Below are 25488 nucleotides of genomic sequence, written 5' to 3'. Positions count from 1 at the left end.
TTACTCGTCCTCCTAGGGCAGTGCTTCCCAACATTTTCCACCTCGGGGCACCCCTTGGGAAAAAAAGTTAGCTCGGGGCACCCCTACCAAATAACGTTCTACAAAATACAAAAAAACACCATTCAGTGACTCACTGGTGAAGTCTTCTTTGAGCTGAGGCATCACTTTCCCTTTTCCTCTCCATCTGGCCCAGACCACCACTATAGTTGATCGGTTCAGACCCTGCCAGACAAACATCTTAGGCTCTGCACATTTCTGGCAGCTTTTTTTCTTTTATTTCTTAATATTATCTCCCAAACTGTAGTAACTGTGCTGTTTGGTGTTATAGTAAGTAAAGCAAGTAGGTATGTGGGTTGCCCCCTGTATGTAGTATACCCTGCTGTGCCCCCAAATAGTAACACTGCCCCCTGCTGTGCCCCTCAATGAATAATAATAATGTCCCCTGATTTGCCCCCTGTATGTAGGATTCACTGCTGTTCCCTCATATACTAATAATGCCCCCTGCTGTGTACCCCCATACAATAATGCCTCCTGATATGCCCTCCATATAGTAATAATACCCCATGCTGTGCCCCCCACATAGTAATAGTGTCCAAAGCCCTTGATATAGGAATAATGCCCCCTAATGTGCACTTTATTTAGTAACAATGCCCCCTGTTATGCCCTTCATAAAAATGCCCCCTGCTGTGGCCTCCATAGCAATAATGTACCCCCTGCTCTGCCCATCTTAGCAATAATGTCCCCCAAGCTGTGCCTCACAGTAATAATGTACCCCCTGCTCTGCCCCTAGTAATAATATCCCCCATGCTGTGCCCCTTATCCGCTATGCACCAATAAAAAAACAAACCTCATACTCACCTAATCTGTGCTGTGTGGATACAGGGAGAAGCTATTCTGCTTCTTCCGATTTCATCCTTTGAGCTACAGGGACGGATCCTCTGGCAGGTGCCAAGGCTTCACATCATCACGCCTGCTGGAGAGATCACGTCCCGGCATCCCATAGGCTGCAGGCATGAAGTGACGGCAGCCCATGGGATTGAATGTAGGAGCAGGATGCTAACAGTTCCTGCTCCTACATTCTGTTCACTTGAATGCTCTGCCCGCTTACCCAGTGAGTGGGAAGAACATGAAAGCATTTGGTGCAGCTTCTAGGTATACTTAAAGTGACAGTGTCACAATTCCCACCAGGGTCCGTGGCAACCCTGGCGGGTTCTCACGGCGCCCCAGTGTGCTGCAGCACCATGGTTGGGAACCGCTGTCCTAAGGTGATATAAGCCTCAGCCTTGGTTATCTGGGTGAAGTTAAGTTCCCGGGGGTGTCCCAGTTATCTGCACTGCAAGATACGATACGTAGACCTTCTGGTAGCTTTGTCCTATCAAGGCTAGTTACTCTTGTGTATCAGGAAGTATCCCTGCACGTTTTAGACTGGTTCACTCTTCTCCTTTAGTAGTGTTTACCACTTCATAGTAGATATAGTAGTACTGAAAGAACTAAGTGTCTCTAGTGGCATCTGACCACATGTGTCTCAGACTAGACCAGACTGAACTGAACTGACTTCCCCATGGAGCTAACTAGCTACTCCCACAGGGCTTTGTAGTAGTAGTAGTAGTAGTAGTAGTAGACTGTAGATTGGGCTTGGTAGTGGTAGTAGTAGTAGACTGTAGATTGGGCTTAGTAGTAGTAATAGACTGTAGATTGGGCTTAGTAGTAGACTGTATATTGGGCTGCTTAGTAGTAGTAGTAGTAGACTGTAGATTGTAGTGGTAGTAGTAGTAGAGTGTAGATTGAGCATAGTCGTAGTAGCAGAATGTAGAGTGGACTTAGTAATAGTACTAGCAGACTGTAGATTGCGCTTCGTAGTAGTAGTAGACGACTGTAGATCGGGCTTAGTAGTAGTAATAGACTGTAGATTGGGCGTAACTGGACTGTAGAGTGGTGGTGGTGGTGGTCTGTAGTAGACTGTAGATTGGTGGTGGTGGTCTGTAGTAGACTGTAGATTGGTGGTGGTGGTGGTCTGTAGTAGACTGTAGATTGGTGGTGGTCTGTAGTAGACTGTAGATTGGTGGTGGTCTGTAGTAGACTGTAGATTGGTGGTGGTGGTCTGTAGTAGACTGTAGATTGGTGGTGGTGGTCTGTAGTAGACTGTAGATTGGTGGTGGTGGTGGTCTGTAGTAGACTGTAGATTGGTGGTGGTGGTGGTGGTCTGTAGTAGTAGTAGACTGTAGATTGGGCTTCCTAGTATGAACAATTACTTGGAATCACCATACAGGAATAAGAAAAGATACAAGATGTATGTGAAGATTACGTTATTCAATAAAGCCCCTATTATATGAATGCAGCCCCCTCCCCCGCTCGCTCTCGTCGTGTGTAATAGTGTCGGCAGAGAGTGGGGAACAAGTTGCAAGCGAGCGTTGACATGAGAGTTGGGTGCCGTCTTCCTCCCGCTGATCGCCTCGTGTTATAGGGGCTTAACTCTTCTTATCCTCCATATTGTTCCAGGTTTGATGGCGGCAGGAAGCTGGCCGCATTCTCCTGACAGGCTGGAATCCGATTCTAACTCCACAACAATGAAGAGTTTTCCAAAGGAAAGGAGCGAGCCTATCCTCAGGAAACCGCACTTCTTGTGACAACAGATGGTTTTACAGGTTTCATTACTACTTGTCTTCTGTGTGACCGCTGAAAATCTGTGAATAATTCTAAAAGCCATAGGATAGACTGCGGCGAAGAGGTAGGTGAGTGAATATAGTATATCTGGTGACTATAGTATATCTGGTGGCTATAGTATATCTGGTGACTATAGTATATCTGGTGGCTATAGTATATCTGGTGACTATATAGTATATCTGGTGACTATATCTGGTGGCTATAGGATATCTGGTGACTATAGTATATCTGGTGACTATAGTATATCTGGTGACTATAGTATATCTGGTGGCTATAGTATATCTGGTGGCTATAGTATATCTGGTGGCTATATAGTATATCTGGTGGCTATATCTGGTGACTATATCTGGTGACTATAGTATATCTGGTGACTATAGTATATCTGGTGGCTATAGTATATCTGGTGACTATAGTATATCCTGTGGCTATAGTATATCTGGTGACTATAGTATATCTGGTGGCTATAGTATATCTGGTGACTATAGTATATCTGGTGACTATAGTATATCTGGTGGCTATAGTATATCTGGTGACTATAGTATATCTGGTGGCTATAGTATATCTGGTGGCTATAGTATATCTGGTGACTATAGTATATCTGGTGACTATAATATATCTGGTGACTATAGTATATCTGGTGGCTATAGTATATCTGGTGGCTATAGTATATCTGGTGACTATAGTATATCTGGTGGCTATAGTATATCTGGTGACTATAGTATATCTGGTGGCTATAGTATATCTGGTGACTATATAGTATATCTGGTGACTATAGTATATCTGGTGACTATATCTGGTGGCTATAGTATATCTGGTGGCTATAGTATATCTGGTGGCTATAGTATATCTGGTGACTATAGTATATCTGGTGACTATAGTATATCTGGTGGTTATAGTATATCTGGTGACTAGTATATCTGGTGACTATTTCTGGTGACTATAGTATATCTGGTGACTATAGTATATCTGGTGACTATTTCTGGTGGCTATAGGATATCTGGTGACTATATCTGGTGACTATAGTATATCTGGTGGCTATAGTATATCTGGTGACTATAGTATATCTGGTGGTTATAGTATATCTGGTGACTATAGTATATCTGGTGGCTATAGTATATCTGGTGACTATATCTGGTGGCTATAGTATATCTGGTGACTATAGTATATCTGGTGACTATAGTATATCTGGTGACTATAGTATATCTGGTGGCTATAGTATATCTGGTGACTATATCTGGTGGCTATAGTATATCTGGTGACTATAGTATATCTGGTGGCTATATCTGGTGGCTATAGTATATCTGGTGGCTATAGTATATCTGGTGACTATAGTATATCTGGTGACTATAGTATATCTGGTGACTATATCTGGTGACTATAGTATATCTGGTGACTATAGTATATCTGGTGACTATAGTATATCTGGTGACTATATCTGGTGACTATAGTATATCTGGTGACTATAGTATATCTGGTGGTTATAGTATATCTGGTGACTATAGTATATCTGGTGACTATATCTGGTGGCTATAGTATATCTGGTGGCTATAGTATATCTGGTGGCTATAGTATATCTGGTGGCTATAGTATATCTGGTGACTATAGTATATCTGGTGACTATAGTATATCTGGTGGCTATAGTATATCTGGTGACTATAGTATATCTGGTGGCTATAGTATATCTGGTGGCTATAGTATATCTGGTGACTATAGTATATCTGGTGACTATAGTATATCTGGTGACTATAGTATATCTGGTGACTATAGTATATCTGGTGGCTATAGTATATCTGGTGGCTATAGTATATCTGGTGACTATAGTATATCTGGTGACTATAGGATATCTGGTGGCTATAGTATATCTGGTGACTATAGTATATCTGGTGGCTATAGTATATCTGGTGACTATAGTATATCTGGTGACTATAGTATATCTGGTGGCTATAGTATATCTGGTGGCTATAGTATATCTGGTGGCTATAGTATATCTGGTGACTATAGTATATCTGGTGACTATAGTATATCTGGTGACTATAGTATATCTGGTGACTATTTCTGGTGACTATAGTATATCTGGTGACTATAGTATATCTGGTGACTATATCTGGTGGCTATAGGATATCTGGTGACTATAGTATATCTGGTGGCTATAGTATATCTGGTGACTATAGTATATCTGGTGACTATAGGATATCTGGTGGCTATAGTATATCTGGTGACTATAGTATATCTGGTGGCTATAGTATATCTGGTGACTATAGTATATCTGGTGACTATATCTGGTGACTATAGTATATCTGGTGGCTATAGTATATCTGGTGACTATAGTATATCTGGTGGCTATAGTATATCTGGTGGCTATAGTATATCTGGTGACTATAGTATATCTGGTGACTATAGTATATCTGGTGACTATATCTGGTGACTATAGTATATGAGGTGACTATAGTATATCTGGTGGCTATAGTATATCTGGTGACTATAGTATATCTGGTGGCTATAGTATATCTGGTGGCTATAGTATACCTGGTGACTATAGTATATCTGGTGACTATAGTATATCTGGTGACTATAGTATATCTGGTGGCTATAGTATATGAGGTGACTATAGTATATCTGGTGGCTATAGTATATCTGGTGGCTATAGTATATCTGGTGGCTATAGTATATCTGGTGGCTATAGTATATCTGGTGACTATAGTATATCTGGTGACTATAGTATATCTGGTGGCTATAGTATATCTGGTGACTATAGTATATCTGGTGGCTATAGTATATGAGGTGACTATAGTATACCTGGTGACTATAGTATATCTAGTGGCTATAGTATATCTGGTGGCTATAGTATATCTGGTGACTATAGTATATCTGGTGGCTATAGTATATGAGGTGACTATAGTATACCTGGTGACTATAGTATATCTGGTGACTATAGTATATCTGGTGACTATAGTATATCTGGTGACTATAGTATACCTGGTGACTATAGTATATCTGGTGACTATAGTATATCTGGTGACTATAGTATATCTGGTGGCTATAGTATATCTGGTGACTATAGTATATCTGGTGGCTATATCTGGTGGCTATAGTATATCTGGTGACTATAGTATATCTGGTGACTATATCTGGTGGCTATAGTATATCTGGTGACTATAGTATATCTGGTGACTATAGTATATCTGGTGGCTATAGGATATCTGGTGACTATAGTATATCTGGTGGCTATAGTATATCTGGTGGCTATAGTATATCTGGTGGCTATAGTATATGAGGTGACTATAGTATATCTGGTGACTATAGTATATCTGGTGACTATAGTATATCTGGTGACTATAGTATATCTGGTGACTATAGTATATCTGGTGGCTATAGTATATCTGGTGGCTATAGTATATGAGGTGACTATAGTATATCTGGTGACTATAGTATATCTGGTGACTATAGTATATCTGGTGACTATAGTATATCTGGTGACTATAGTATATCTGGTGACTATAGTATATCTGGTGGCTATAGTATATCTGGTGGCTATAGTATATCTGGTGGCTATAGTATATCTGGTGACTATAGTATATCTGGTGGCTATAGTATATCTGGTGACTATAGTATATCTGGTGGCTATAGTATATGAGGTGACTATAGTATACCTGGTGACTATAGTATATCTGGTGACTATAGTATATCTGGTGGCTATAGTATATCTAGTGGCTATAGTATATCTGGTGGCTATAGTATATCTGGTGACTATAGTATATCTGGTGGGTGGCTATAGTATATGAGGTGACTATAGTATACCTGGTGACTATAGTATATCTGGTGACTATAGTATATCTGGTGACTATAGTATATCTGGTGGCTATAGTATATCTGGTGGCTATAGTATATGAGGTGACTATAGTATATCTGGTGACTATAGTATATCTGGTGACTATAGTATATCTGGTGACTATAGTATATCTGGTGACTATAGTATATCTGGTGGCTATAGTATATCTGGTGACTATAGTATATCTGGTGGCTATAGTATATCTGGTGACTATAGTATATCTGGTGACTATAGTATATCTGGTGACTATAGTATATCTGGTGGCTATAGTATATCTAGTGCTATAGTATATCTGGTGGCTATAGTATATCTGGTGACTATAGTATATCTGGTGACTATAGTATATCTGGTGACTATATCTGGTGGCTATAGTATATCTGGTGACTATAGTATATCTGGTGACTATAGTATACCTGGTGACTATAGTATATCTGGTGGCTATAGTATATGAGGTGACTATAGTATACCTGGTGACTATAGTATATCTGGTGACTATAGTATATGAGGTGACTATAGTATACCTGGTGACTATAGTATATCTGGTGACTATAGTATATCTGGTGACTATAGTATATCTGGTGGCTATAGTATATCTGGTGGCTATAGTATATGAGGTGACTATAGTATATCTGGTGACTATAGTATATCTGGTGACTATAGTATATCTGGTGACTATAGTATATCTGGTGACTATAGTATATCTGGTGGCTATAGTATATCTGGTGACTATAGTATATCTGGTGGCTATAGTATATCTGGTGACTATAGTATATCTGGTGACTATAGTATATCTGGTGGCTATAGTATATCTAGTGGCTATAGTATATCTGGTGGCTATAGTATATCTGGTGACTATAGTATATCTGGTGACTATAGTATATCTGGTGACTATATCTGGTGGCTATAGTATATCTGGTGACTATAGTATATCTGGTGACTATAGTATACCTGGTGACTATAGTATATCTGGTGGCTATAGTATATGAGGTGACTATAGTATACCTGGTGACTATAGTATATCTGGTGACTATAGTATATCTGGTGACTATAGTATATCTGGTGGCTATAGTATATCTGGTGGCTATAGTATATGAGGTGACTATAGTATATCTGGTGACTATAGTATATCTGGTGACTATAGTATATCTGGTGGCTATAGTATATCTGGTGACTATAGTATATCTGGTGACTATAGTATATCTGGTGACTATAGTATATCTGGTGACTATAGTATATCTGGTGGCTATAGTATATCTAGTGGCTATAGTATATCTGGTGGCTATAGTATATCTGGTGGCTATAGTATATCTGGTGGCTATAGTATATGAGGTGACTATAGTATATCTGGTGACTATAGTATATCTGGTGACTATAGTATATCTGGTGGCTATAGTATATCTGGTGACTATAGTATATCTGGTGACTATAGTATATCTGGTGACTATAGTATATCTGGTGACTATAGTATATCTGGTGACTATAGTATATCTGGTGACTATATCTGGTGGCTATAGTATATCTGGTGACTATAGTATATCTGGTGACTATAGTATACCTGGTGACTATAGTATATCTGGTGGCTATAGTATATGAGGTGACTATAGTATACCTGGTGACTATAGTATATCTGGTGACTATAGTATATCTGGTGGCTATAGTATATCTGGTGACTATAGTATATCTGGTGACTATAGTATATCTGGTGGCTATAGTATATCTGGTGGCTATAGTATATCTGGTGACTATAGTATATCTGGTGGCTATAGTATATCTGGTGACTATAGTATATCTGGTGGCTATAGTATATCTGGTGACTATATCTGGTGACTATAGTATATCTGGTGGCTATAGTATACCTGGTGACTATAGTATATCTGGTGACTATAGTATATCTGGTGGCTATAGTATATCTGGTGGCTATAGTATATCTGGTGACTATAGTATATCTGGTGACTATAGTATATCTGGTGGCTATAGTATATCTGGTGGCTATAGTATATCTGGTGGCTATAGTATATCTAGTGGCTATAGTATATCTGGTGACTATAGTATATCTGGTGGCTATAGTATATGAGGTGACTATAGTATATCTGGTGACTATAGTATATCTGGTGACTATAGTATATCTGGTGACTATAGTATATCTGGTGGCTATAGTATATCTGGTGACTATAGTATATCTGGTGGCTATAGTATATCTGGTGACTATAGTATATCTGGTGACTATAGTATATCTGGTGGCTATAGTATATCTGGTGGCTATAGTATATCTGGTGACTATAGTATATCTGGTGGCTATATCTGGTGGCTATAGTATATCTGGTGACTATAGTATATCTGGTGACTATATCTGGTGGCTATAGTATATCTGGTGACTATAGTATATCTGGTGACTATAGTATATCTGGTGGCTATAGGATATCTGGTGACTATAGTATATCTGGTGGCTATAGTATATCTGGTGGCTATAGTATATCTGGTGACTATAGTATATCTGGTGACTATAGTATATCTGGTGACTATATCTGGTGACTATAGTATATCTGGTGGCTATAGTATATCTGGTGACTATAGTATATCTGGTGGCTATAGTATATCTGGTGACTATAGTATATCTGGTGGCTATAGTATATCTGGTGGCTATAGTATACCTGGTGACTATAGTATATCTGGTGACTATAGTATATCTGGTGGCTATAGTATATCTGGTGACTATAGTATACCTGGTGACTATAGTATACCTGGTGACTATAGTATATCTGGTGACTATAGTATATCTGGTGGCTATAGTATATGAGGTGACTATAGTATATCTGGTGGCTATAGTATATCTGGTGGCTATAGTATATCTGGTGACTATATCTGGTGACTATAGTATATCTGGTCGCTATAGTATATCTGGTGGCTATAGTATATCTGGTGACTATATAGTATATCTGGTGACTATAGTATATCTGGTGACTATATCTGGTGACTATAGTATATCTGGTCGCTATAGTATATCTGGTGGCTATAGTATATCTGGTGACTATAGTATATCTGGTGACTATAGTATATCTGGTGACTATAGTATATCTGGTGGCTATAGTATATCTGGTGACTATAGTATATCTGGTGACTATAGTATATCTGGTGACTATAGTATATCTGGTGACTATAGTATATCTGGTGGCTATAGTATATCTGGTGGCTATAGTATATCTGGTGACTATAGTATATCTGGTGACTATAGTATATCTGGTGGCTATAGTATATCTGGTCGCTATAGTATATCTGGTGACTATAGTATATCTGGTGACTATAGTATATCTGGTGGCTATAGTATATCTGGTGACTATAGGATATCTGGTGGCTATAGTATATCTGGTGGCTATAGTATATCTGGTGGCTATAGTATATCTGGTGACTATAGTATATCTGGTGACTATAGTATATCTGGTGGCTATAGTATATCTGGTGGCTATAGTATATCTGGTGGCTATAGTATATGAGGTGACTATAGTATATCTGGTGGCTATAGTATATCTGGTGGCTATAGTATATCTGGTGACTATAGTATATCTGGTGACTATAGTATATCTGGTGACTATAGTATATCTGGTGACTATAGTATATCTGGTGGCTATAGTATATCTGGTGGCTATAGTATATCTGGTGGCTATAGTATATCTGGTGGCTATAGTATATCTGGTGACTATAGGATATCTGGTGACTATATAGTATATCTGGTGACTATATCTGGTGGCTATAGTATATCTGGTGGCTATAGTATATGAGGTGACTATAGTATATCTGGTGACTATAGTATATCTGGTGGCTATAGTATATCTGGTGACTATAGTATATCTGGTGACTATAGTATATCTGGTGACTATAGTATATCTGGTGACTATATCTGGTGACTATAGTATATCTGGTGGCTATAGTATATCTGGTGACTATAGTATATCTGGTGGCTATAGTATATCTGGTGACTATAGTATATCTGGTGGCTATAGTATATCTGGTGGCTATAGTATACCTGGTGACTATAGTATATCTGGTGACTATAGTATATCTGGTGGCTATAGTATATCTGGTGACTATAGTATACCTGGTGACTATAGTATACCTGGTGACTATAGTATATCTGGTGACTATAGTATATCTGGTGGCTATAGTATATGAGGTGACTATAGTATATCTGGTGGCTATAGTATATCTGGTGGCTATAGTATATCTGGTGACTATATCTGGTGACTATAGTATATCTGGTCGCTATAGTATATCTGGTGGCTATAGTATATCTGGTGACTATATAGTATATCTGGTGACTATAGTATATCTGGTGACTATATCTGGTGACTATAGTATATCTGGTGACTATATCTGGTGGCTATAGTATATCTGGTCGCTATAGTATATCTGGTGGCTATAGTATATCTGGTGACTATAGTATATCTGGTGGCTATAGTATATCTGGTGGCTATAGTATATGAGGTGACTATAGTATATCTGGTGGCTATAGTATATCTGGTGGCTATAGTATATCTGGTGGCTATAGTATATCTGGTGACTATAGTATATGAGGTGACTATATCTGGTGGCTATAGTATATCTGGTGACTATAGTATATGAGGTGACTATATCTGGTGACTATAGTATATCTGGTGACTATAGTATATCTGGTAGCTATAGTATATCTGGTGACTATAGTATATCTGGTGGCTATAGTATATCTGGTGACTATAGTATATCTGGTGGCTATAGTATATCTGGTGGCTATAGTATATCTGGTGGCTATAGTATATCTGGTGGCTATAGTATATCTGGTGACTATAGTATATCTGGTGGCTATAGTATATCTGGTGACTATAGTATATCTGGTGACTATAGTATATGTGGTGGCTATAGTATATCTGGTGACTATATCTGGTGGCTATATCTGGTGACTATAGTATATCTGGTGACTATAGTATATCTGGTGACTATAGTATATCTGGTGGCTATAGTATATCTGGTGACTATATCTGGTGGCTATATCTGGTGACTATAGTATATCTGGTGGCTATAGTATATCTGGTGACTATAGTATATCTGGTGACTATAGTATATCTGGTGGCTATAGTATATCTGGTGACTATAGTATATCTGGTGGCTATAGTATATCTGGTGACTATAGTATATCTGGTGACTATAGTATACCTGGTGACTATAGTATATCTGGTGGCTATAGTATATGAGGTGACTATAGTATACCTGGTGACTATAGTATATCTGGTGGCTATAGTATATCTGGTGGCTATAGTATATCTGGTGACCTATAGTATATCTGGTGACTATAGTATATCTGGTGACTATAGTATATCTGGTGGCTATAGTATATCTGGTGACTATAGTATATCTGGTGACTATAGTATATCTGGTGACTATAGTATATCTGGTGACTATATCTGGTGGCTATAGTATATCTGGTGGCTATAGTATATCTGGTGGCTATAGTATATCTGGTGACTATAGTATATCTGGTGACTATAGTATATCTGGTGGCTATAGTATATGAGGTGACTATAGTATATCTGGTGACTATAGTATACCTGGTGACTATAGTATATCTGGTGACTATAGTATATCTGGTGACTATAGTATATCTGGTGGTTATAGTATATCTGGTGACTATAGTATATCTGGTGACTATAGTATATCTGGTGGCTATAGTATATCTGGTGGCTATAGTATATCTGGTGACTATAGTATATCTGGTGACTATAGTATATCTGGTGACTATAGTATATCTGGTGACTATAGTATATCTGGTGGCTATAGTATATGAGGTGACTATAGTATATCTGGTGACTATAGTATATCTGGTGACTATAGTATATCTGGTGGCTATAGTATATCTGGTGGCTATAGTATATCTGGTGGCTATAGTATATCTAGTGGCTATAGTATATCTGGTGACTATAGTATATCTGGTGGCTATAGTATATGAGGTGACTATAGTATATCTGGTGACTATAGTATATCTGGTGACTATAGTATATCTGGTGACTATAGTATATCTGGTGGCTATAGTATATCTGGTGACTATAGTATATCTGGTGGCTATAGTATATCTGGTGACTATAGTATATCTGGTGACTATAGTATATCTGGTGGCTATAGTATATCTGGTGGCTATAGTATATCTGGTGACTATAGTATATCTGGTGGCTATATCTGGTGGCTATAGTATATCTGGTGACTATAGTATATCTGGTGACTATATCTGGTGGCTATAGTATATCTGGTGACTATAGTATATCTGGTGACTATAGTATATCTGGTGGCTATAGGATATCTGGTGACTATAGTATATCTGGTGGCTATAGTATATCTGGTGGCTATAGTATATCTGGTGACTATAGTATATCTGGTGACTATAGTATATCTGGTGACTATATCTGGTGACTATAGTATATCTGGTGGCTATAGTATATCTGGTGACTATAGTATATCTGGTGGCTATAGTATATCTGGTGACTATAGTATATCTGGTGGCTATAGTATATCTGGTGGCTATAGTATACCTGGTGACTATAGTATATCTGGTGACTATAGTATATCTGGTGGCTATAGTATATCTGGTGACTATAGTATACCTGGTGACTATAGTATACCTGGTGACTATAGTATATCTGTTGACTATAGTATATCTGGTGGCTATAGTATATGAGGTGACTATAGTATATCTGGTGGCTATAGTATATCTGGTGGCTATAGTATATCTGGTGACTATATCTGGTGACTATAGTATATCTGGTCGCTATAGTATATCTGGTGGCTATAGTATATCTGGTGACTATATAGTATATCTGGTGACTATAGTATATCTGGTGGCTATAGTATATCTAGGTGACTATAGTATATCTGGTGAACTATAGTATATCCTGGTGCTATAGTAATATCTGGTGCTATAGTATATCTGGTGACTATAGTATATCTGGTGACTATAGTATATCTGGTGGACTATAGTATATCTGGTGACTATGAGTATATCTGGTGGCTATAGTATATCTAGGTGGACTATAGTATGATCTGGTGACTATAGTATATCTGGTGGCCTATAGTATATCTTGTGGACTATAGTATATGAGGTGACTATAGTATATCTGGTGACTAGAGTATATCTGGGGACTATAGTATATCTGGTCGCTATAGTATATCTGGTCGCTATAGTATATCTGGTGACTATAGTATATCTGGTGGCTATAGTATATCTGGTGACTATAGGATATCTGGTGGCTATAGTATATCTGGTGGCTATAGTATATCTGGTGGCTATAGTATATCTGGTGACTATAGTATATCTGGTGACTATAGTATATCTGTGGACTATAGTATATCTGGTGGACTATAGTATATCTGGTGGCTATCGTATATGACGGTGAATATAGTCTATCTGGTGGCTTATCAGTATATCTGGTGGCTATAGTATATCTGGTGACTATAGTATATCTGGTGACTATAGTATATCTGGTGACTATAGTATATCTGGTGACTATAGTATATCTGGTGACTATAGTATATCTGGTGGCTATAGTATATCTGGTGGCTATAGTATATCTGGTGGCTATAGTATATCTGGTGGCTATAGTATATCTGGTGACTATAGGATATCTGGTGACTATATAGTATATCTGGTGACTATATCTGGTGGCTATAGTATATCTGGTGGCTATAGTATATGAGGTGACTATAGTATATCTGGTGACTATAGTATATCTGGTGGCTATAGTATATCTGGTGACTATAGTATATCTGGTGGCTATAGTATATCTGGTGACTATAGTATATCTGGTGACTATATCTGGTGACTATAGTATATCTGGTGGCTATAGTATATCTGGTGACTATAGTATATCTGGTGGCTATAGTATATCTGGTGACTATAGTATATCTGGTGGCTATAGTATATCTGGTGGCTATAGGATACCTGTGACTATAGTATATTCTGTGACTATAGTATATCTGGTGGCTATAGTATATCTGGTGACTATAGTATACCTGGTGACTATAGTATACCTGGTGACTATAGTATATCTGGTGACTATAGTATATCTGGTGGCTATAGTATATGAGGTGACTATAGTATATCTGGTGCTATAGTATATCTGTGGCTATAGTATATCTGGTGACTATATCTGGTGACTATAGTATATCTGGTCGCTATAGTATATCTGGTGGCTATAGTATATCTGGTGACTATATAGTATATCTGGTGACTATAGTATATCTGGTGACTATATCTGGTGACTATAGTATATCTGGTCGGCTATAGTATATCTGGTGGGCTATAGTATATCTGGTGACTATAGTATATCTGGTGACTATAGTATCTCTGGTGGACTATAGTATATCTGGTGGGCTATAGTATATCTGGTGGACTAATAGTATATCTGGTGACTATAGTATATCTGGTGACTATAGTATATCTGGTGACTATAGTATATCTGGTGGCTATAGTATATCTGGTGGCTATTATATCTGGTGACTATAGTATATCTGAGGTGACTATAGTAATATCTGGTGGCTATAGTATATCTGGTGACTATAGTATATCTGGTGACTATAGTATATCTGGTGACTATAGTATATCTGGTGACTATAGTATATCTGGTAGACTATAGTATATCTGGTGACTATAGTATATCTGGTGGCTATAGTATATCTGGTGGACTATAGTATATCTGGTGCTATAGTATATCTGGTGACTATAGTATATCTGGTGGCTATAGTAATATCTGGTGGCTATAGTATATCTGTGGCTATAGTATCTGGTGGACTATAGTATATCTGGTGACTAATAGTATATCTGGTGGCTATAGTATATCTGGTGACTATAGTATATCTGGTGACTATATCTGGTGGCTATATCTGGTGACTATAGTATATCTGGTGACTATAGTATATCTGGTGGACTATAGTATATCTGGTGGGCTATAGTATATCTGGTGCTACTATATCTGGTGGCTATATCTGGTGACTATAGTATATCTGGTGGCTATAGTATATCTGGTGACTATAGTATATCTGGTGACTATAGTATATCTGGTGGCTATAGTAATCTGGTGACTATAGTATATCTGGTGGCTATAGTATATCTGGTGACTATAGTATATCTGGTGACTATAGTATACCTGGTGACTATAGTATATCTGGTGGCTATAGTATATGAGGTGACTATAGTATACCTGGTGACTATAGTATATCTGGTGGCTATAGTATATCTGGTGGCTATAGTATATCTGGTGACCTATAGTATAGCTGGTGACTATAGTATATCTGGTGACTATAGTATATCTGGTGGCTATAGTATATCTGGTGGCTAATAGTATATCTGGTGACTATAGTATATCTGGTGACTATAGTATATCTGGTGACTATAGTATATCTGGTGACTATATCTGGTGGCTATAGTATATCTGGTGGCTATAGTATATCTGGTGGCTATAGTATATCTGGTGACTATAGTATATCTGGTGACTATAGTATATCTGGTGGCTATAGTATATCTGGTGGCTATAGTATATGAGGTGACTATAGTATATCTGGTGACTATAGTATACCTGGTGACTATAGTATATCTGGTGACTATAGTATATCTGGTGACTATAGTATATCTGGTGGTTATAGTATATCTGGTGACTATAGTATATCTGGTGACTATAGTATATCTGGTGGCTATAGTATATCTGGTGGCTATAGTATATCTGGTGACTATAGTATATCTGGTGACTATAGTATATCTGGTGACTATAGTATATCTGGTGACTATAGTATATCTGGTGGCTATAGTATATGAGGTGACTATAGTATATCTGGTGACTATAGTATATCTGGTGACTATAGTATATCTGGGGTGTCTGTGGTATTCTATATACGTATTTTCTCTCTGTCTCTCTCTATCTATCTATCTATCTCCTATCTATCTATCTATCTCCTATCTATCTCCTATCTATCTCCTATCTATCTCCTATCTATCTATCTCCTATCTATCTATCTATCTATCTATCTATCTATCTCCTATCTATCTCCTATCTATCTATCTATCTCCTATCTATCTATCTCCTATCTATCTCCTATCTATCTATCTATCTATCTATCTATCTATCTATCTATCTATCTATCTATCTATCTATCTCCTATCTATTTCCTATCTATCTATCTATCTATATATATATGGTTCTGGATAGATTCCCCTCATGTTACCTTATTACTATATATTGTTATATCACATGCAGATGGAAATACATTTACCCTGTCGATGTTAACAATGAAGTTTTTATGGTTATTTATACTACTATTGTCCTGCTAATAGCGGTAACTTAATGATCATTAATAAAGCCGCATCTGCTGCCCTGTGGATTGGAATTGTATATACCAATACTATACATTACTATACTGTACTATACTGTACTATACTATCCTATACTGTACTATACTATACTATACATTACTATACATTACTATACTGTACTATACTATCCTATACTGTACTATACTATACTATACATTACTATACTGTACTATACTATACATTACTATACTATCCTATACTGTACTATACTATACTATACATTACTATACTATACTATACTATACTGTACTATACTATACATTACTATACTGTACTATACTATACATTACTATACTATACTATACTGTACTATACTATACATTACTATACTGTACTATACTATACTGTACTATACTATACTATACTATACTATACATTACTATACATTACTATACTGTACTATACTATCCTATACTGTACTATACTATACTATACATTACTATACTATACATTACTATACTGTACTATACTATACTATACATTACTATACTATACATTACTATACTGTACTATACTATACTATACATTACTATACATTACTATACTGTACTATACTATCCTATACTGTACTATACTATACTATACATTACTATACTATACATTACTATACTGTACTATACTATACTATACATTACTATACTATACATTACTATACTGTACTATACTATACTATACATTACTATACTATACATTACTATACTGTACTATACATTACTATACATTACTATACTGTACTATACATTACTATACTATACTATACTATACATTACTATACTATACTATACATTACTATACTATACATTACTATACTGTACTATACATTACTATACATTACTATACTGTACTATACTGTACTATACTATACTATACTATACATTACTATACTATACTATACATTACTATACTATACATTACTATACTATACTATACTGTACTATACTATACTATACTATACTATACTATACATTACTATACATTACTATACTGTACTATACTATCCTATACTGTACTATACTATACTATACATTACTATACTGTACTATACTATACATTACTATACTATCCTATACTGTACTATACTATACTATACATTACTATACTATACTATACTATACTGTACTATACTATACATTACTATACTGTACTATACTATACATTACTATACTATCCTATACTGTACTATACTATACTATACATTACTATACTATACTATACTGTACTATACTATACTATACTATACTATACTATACATTACTATACATTACTATACTGTACTATACTATCCTATACTGTACTATACTATACTATACATTACTATACTATACATTACTATACTGTACTATACTATACTATACATTACTATACTATACATTACTATACTGTACTATACTATACTATACATTACTATACTATACATTACTATACTGTACTATACATTACTATACATTACTATACTGTACTATACATTACTATACTATACTATACTATACATTACTATACTATACTATACTATACATTACTATACTGTACTATACATTACTATACTGTACTATACTATACTATACATTACTATACTATACATTACTATACTATACTATACATTACTATACATTACTATACATTACTATACTATACTATACTATACATTACTATACTATACTATACATTACTATACTGTACTATACATTACTATACTGTACTATACTATACTATACATTACTATACTATACATTACTATACTATACTATACATTACTATACTGTACTATACATTACTATACTATACATTACTATACTATACTATACATTACTATACTGTACTATACATTACTATACTGTACTATACTATACTATACATTACTATACTATACTATACATTACTATACTGTACTATACATTACTATACTGTACTATACTATACTATACATTACTATACTGTACTATACATTACTATACATTACTATACTATACATTACTATACTATACATTACTATACTGTACTATACATTACTATACTGTACTATACTATACTATACATTACTATACTATACATTACTATACTATACTATACATTACTATACTGTACTATACATTACTATACTATACATTACTATACTGTACTATACATTACTATACTGTACTATACTATACTATACTATACTATACTCTATACGTACTATACTAACTGCTAATACTATACTATCCTATACTATACATTACTATACATTACTATACTGTACTATACTATACTATACTGTACTATACTATACTATACATTACTATACTATACATTACTATACTGTACCTATACTATACTATACATTACATACTATACATTACTATACTGTACTATACTATACTATACTTACTATACATACTACTACATACTGTACTATACATTCCTATACGTACTATACTATACTATACATTACTATACTATACATTACTATACTGTACTATACTATACTATACATTACTATACTATACATTACTATATGTACTATACATACTATACATTACTATACTATACTATTACATAACTATACTATACATTACTATCTTATATACTGTACTATACATTACTATACATTACTATACTATACATTACTATACTGTACTATACTATACTATACTATCCTATCCTATACTGTACTATACTATACATTACTATACTGTACTATACTGTACTATACTGTACTATACTGTACTGTACTATACTGTACTATACTATACATTACTATACATTACTATACTATACATTACTATACTGTACTATACTATACTGTACTATACTATACATTACTATACTATACTGTACTATACTATACTATACTGTACTATACTATACATTACTATACTGTACTATACTATACATTACTATACTGTACTGTACTATACATTACTATACTGTACTATACTATACATTACTATACTGTACTATACTATACATTACTATACTGTACTGTACTATACATTACTATACTGTACTATACTATACATTACTATACATTACTATACTATACATTACTATACTGTACTGTACTATACATTACTATACTATACTATACTATACATTACTATACTGTACTATACTATACTGTACTATACTATACATTACTATACTATACATTACTATACATTACTATACTATACATTACTATACTGTACTGTACTATACATTACTATACTGTACTATACTATACATTACTATACTGTACTATACTATACATTACTATACTGTACTGTACTATACATTACTATACTGTACTATACTATACATTACTATACATTACTATACTATACATTACTATACTGTACTGTACTATACATTACTATACTGTACTATACTATACATTACTATACTGTACTGTACTATACATTACTATACTGTACTGTACTATACATTACTATACTATACATTACTATACTGTACTGTACTATACATTACTATACATTACTATACTATACATTACTATACTGTACTGTACTATACATTACTGTACTATACATTACTATACTGTACTGTACTATACATTACTATACTATACTATACTATACTGTACTATACTATACATTACTATACTGTTACTATACATATACATTACTATACTATACATTACTATACTGTACTATACTATACATTGACTATACATTACTATACTATACATTACTATACTATACTATACTATACATTACTATACATTACTATACTATACTATACTATCACATTACTATACTTTACTATACATTACTATACTTTACTATACATTACTATACATTACTATACATTACTATACTATACAGTACTATACATTACTATACATGACTATCTTTACTATACATTACTATACTATACATTACTATACATTACTATACATTACTATACATTACTATACTATACATTACTATACCATTACTATTACATTACTATACATTACTATACTATAACATTACTATAACTCGTACTATACTATACTATACTATTCCTATCCATATACTGTAGCTATACTAGTAGGGACATTACTATACTGGTACTATACTGTACTATACTGTACTATACTGTACTGTACTATACGGTACTGTACTATACATTACTATACATTACTATACTATACATTACTATACTGTACTATACTATACTGTACTATACTATACATTACTATACTATACTGTACTATACTATACTATACTGTACTATACTATACATTACTATACTGTACTATACTATACATTACTATACTGTACTGTACTATACATTACTATACTGTACTATACTATACATTACTATACTGTACTATACTATACATTACTATACTGTACTGTACTATACATTACTATACTGTACTATACTATACATTACTATACATTACTATACTATACATTACTATACTGTACTGTACTATACATTACTATACTATACTATACTATACATTACTATACTGTACTATACTATACTGTACTATACTATACATTACTATACTATACATTACTATACATTACTATACTATACATTACTATACTGTACTGTACTATACATTACTATACTGTACTATACTATACATTACTATACTGTACTATACTATACATTACTATACTGTACTGTACTATACATTACTATACTGTACTATACTATACATTACTATACATTACTATACTATACATTACTATACTGTACTGTACTATACATTACTATACTGTACTATACTATACATTACTATACTGTACTGTACTATACATTACTATACTGTACTGTACTATACATTACTATACTATACATTACTATACTGTACTGTACTATACATTACTATACATTACTATACTATACATTACTATACTGTACTGTACTATACATTACTGTACTATACATTACTATACTGTACTGTACTATACATTACTATACTATACTATACTATACATTACTATACTATACATTACTATACTGTACTATACTATACATTACTATACTATACATTACTATACTATACTATACTATACATTACTATACATTACTATACTATACATTACTATACTATACTATACTATACATTACTATACATTACTATACTATACTATACTATACATTACTATACTTTACTATACATTACTATACTTTACTATACATTACTATACATTACTATACATTACTATACTATACATTACTATACATTACTATACATGACTATACTTTACTATACATTACTATACTATACATTACTATACATTACTATACATTACTATACATTACTATACTATACATTACTATACATTACTATACTGTACTATACATTACTATACATTACTATACATTACTATACTGTACTATACATTACTATACTATACTATACATTACTATACTATACTATACTATACTGTACTATACTATACATTACTATACTGTACTATACTATACATTACTATACTATCCTATACTGTACTATACTATACTATACATTACTATACTATACTATACTATACTATACTATACATTACTATACATTACTATACATTACTATACATTACTATACTGTACTATACTATACTATACTATACTATACATTACTATACATTACTATACATTACTATACATTACTATACATTACTATACTATACATTACTGTACTATACATTACTATACTATACATTACTATACATTACTATACTGTACTATACATTACTATACATTACTATACATTACTATACATTACTATACATTACTATACTATACATTACTATACTATACTATACATTACTATACATTACTATACTATACTATACATTACTATACTATACATTACTATACTATACATTACTATACTATACTATACTATACTATACTATACATTACTATACTGTACTATACTATACATTACTATACTATACATTACTATACTATACTGTACTATACTATACTATACATTACTATACTGTACTATACTATACATTACTATACTATACATTACTATACTATACTGTACTATACTATACTATACATTACTATACTGTACTATACTATACTATACATTACTATACTGTACTATACTATACTATACATTACTATACTATACTATACATTACTATACATTACTATACTGTACTATACTATACATTACTATACATGACTATACTATACATTACTATACATTACTATACTATACATTACTATACATGACTATACTTTACTATACATTACTATACATTACTATACATTACTATACATTACTATACATTACTATACTATACATTACTATACTATACTATACATTACTATACATTACTATACTATACTATACATTACTATACTATACATTACTATACTATACATTACTATACTATACTATACTATACTATACTATACATTACTATACTGTACTATACTATACATTACTATACTATACATTACTATACTATACTGTACTATACTATACTATACATTACTATACTGTACTATACTATACTATACATTACTATACTGTACTATACTATACATTACTATACATTACTATACATTACTATACATTACTATACATTACTATACTATACATTACTATACTATACTATACATTACTATACATTACTATACTATACTATACATTACTATACTATACATTACTATACTATACATTACTATACTATACTATACTATACATTACTATACTATACATTACTATACTATACTGTACTATACTATACTATACATTACTATACTGTACTATACTATACATTACTATACTATACATTACTATACTATACTGTACTATACTATACTATACATTACTATACTGTACTATACTATACATTACTATACTATACTATCCTATACTGTACTATACTATACATTACTATACATTACTATACTATACTATACATTACTATACATTACTATACATTACTATACTATACTATACATTACTATACATTACTATACTGTACTATACATTACTATACATTACTATACATTACTATACTGTACTGTACTATACTATACATTACTATACTGTACTATACTATACATTACTATACTATACATTACTATACATTACTATACATTACTATACTATACTATACATTACTATACATTACTATACTGTACTATACATTACTATACATTACTATACATTACTATACTGTACTGTACTATACTATACATTACTATACTGTACTATACTATACATTACTATACTATACATTACTATACTATACATTACTATACTATACATTACTGTACTATACTGTACTATACTGTACTGTACTGTACTATACTGTACTGTACTATACTGTACTATACTATACATTACTATACTATACATTACTATACTATACATTACTATACTATACATTACTGTACTATACTGTACTATACTGTACTGTACTGTACTATACTGTACTGTACTATACTGTACTATACTGTACTATACATTACTATACTATACTATACATTACTATACTGTACTATACTGTACTATACATTACTATACTATACTATACATTACTATACATTACTGGAGATGAGCAAGTAGTGAATTATTCGACTTTCAAGACTTTTCGATCCTATTATAGTCTATGGGAATGAAATTCTCGGCACATGGAAATCCAAATTCGACCACTTGGAGGTCACCAAGTCCCCCATGAAACCTCCCTAAACGATGCCAACACCTCCGGAATGACACTGTGACATCAGGGGGAGCATGCCTGGGTGGACCCAACACCCCAAAATCGCAGTATAATGCCATTCTCTGCAGTTGCGAAGGAAAAATATTTCCAAACTCTTTACGAACATTTACAGCGATGTTCACACATTTCCTTCGTATTTCTTATGTATTTCCTACATACATGATCCTGTAATGCTAGGTATAAATGGGGGCTATTTGAAGCATATTGGCGGCCATTTTATGTGTCATTCTCCATTTGACCCCGATGACAGTATACATGAGACTTCTAGGTCATCCAACAAGTTTGAAGAAGGCTTTTACTGATCCAATGGCGATAGTTTGCCGAACCAACAGAACGTTTGACCAGTCCCAGTGATTCAACAGAAAATAGTATAGCGCATAGTATCATCTAATATATAGTATAGCGCATAGTATCATCTAATATATAGTATAGCGCATAGTATCATCTAATATATAGTATAGCGCATAGTATCATCTAATATATAGTATAGCGCATAGTATCATCTAATATATAGTATAGCGCATAGTATCATCTAATATATAGTATAGCGCATAGTATCATCTAATATATAGTATAGCGCATAGTATCATCTAAACAAGAAAACCTCATATCATTGCTTTAGGATTAATCTGCGCATTGTCCCATTGTGTGAGTATTGTCCTCCTAAGGATTAGACCTGGCCATTCTATTCTATAACATGGAGGTAATACAAACAGGACAGAGATCTGTGTATTCTATACTTAGTGCAGCACTAAAGTGTATGAAGTTATTGATTCTAACTCTGTATAAAACCTGAGAGCTGCAGCCATCTGGGAGAGAGGTTTGGACCTGTGGTAAGGACGCTTCCATAGTGTAGGCCCGGGACGCTTCCATGGTGTAGGCCCAGGACGCTTCCATAGTGTAGGCCCAGGAGGCTTCCATGGTGTAGGCCCTGGACGCTTCCA

The 25488-nt window shown here is 33.6% G+C and overlaps 1 protein-coding gene across 2 annotated transcripts in view; it reads left to right on the top strand.

The window, feature by feature from the left end:
- The first annotated feature begins 2550 nt into the window (after window positions 1–2550).
- Window positions 2551–25488, top strand: part of LOC138793298 (KN motif and ankyrin repeat domains 1-like) — a 40577-nt gene continuing 17639 nt past the window's right edge. The window contains exon 1 of one of the 2 annotated variants that reach the window (XM_069971818.1): window positions 2551–2728. The gene's annotated coding sequence lies outside the window, so the exon portion shown is untranslated. Of the gene's footprint in view, window positions 2733–25488 lie in introns of both variants that reach the window. The other variant, XM_069971819.1, reaches the window with a different exon arrangement.

This window comes from Dendropsophus ebraccatus, chromosome 5 (genome assembly GCF_027789765.1).
Source record: "Dendropsophus ebraccatus isolate aDenEbr1 chromosome 5, aDenEbr1.pat, whole genome shotgun sequence".
Lineage (NCBI taxonomy): Eukaryota > Metazoa > Chordata > Amphibia > Anura > Hylidae > Dendropsophus > Dendropsophus ebraccatus.
This window is presented reverse-complemented; position numbering and strand designations above follow the sequence as displayed.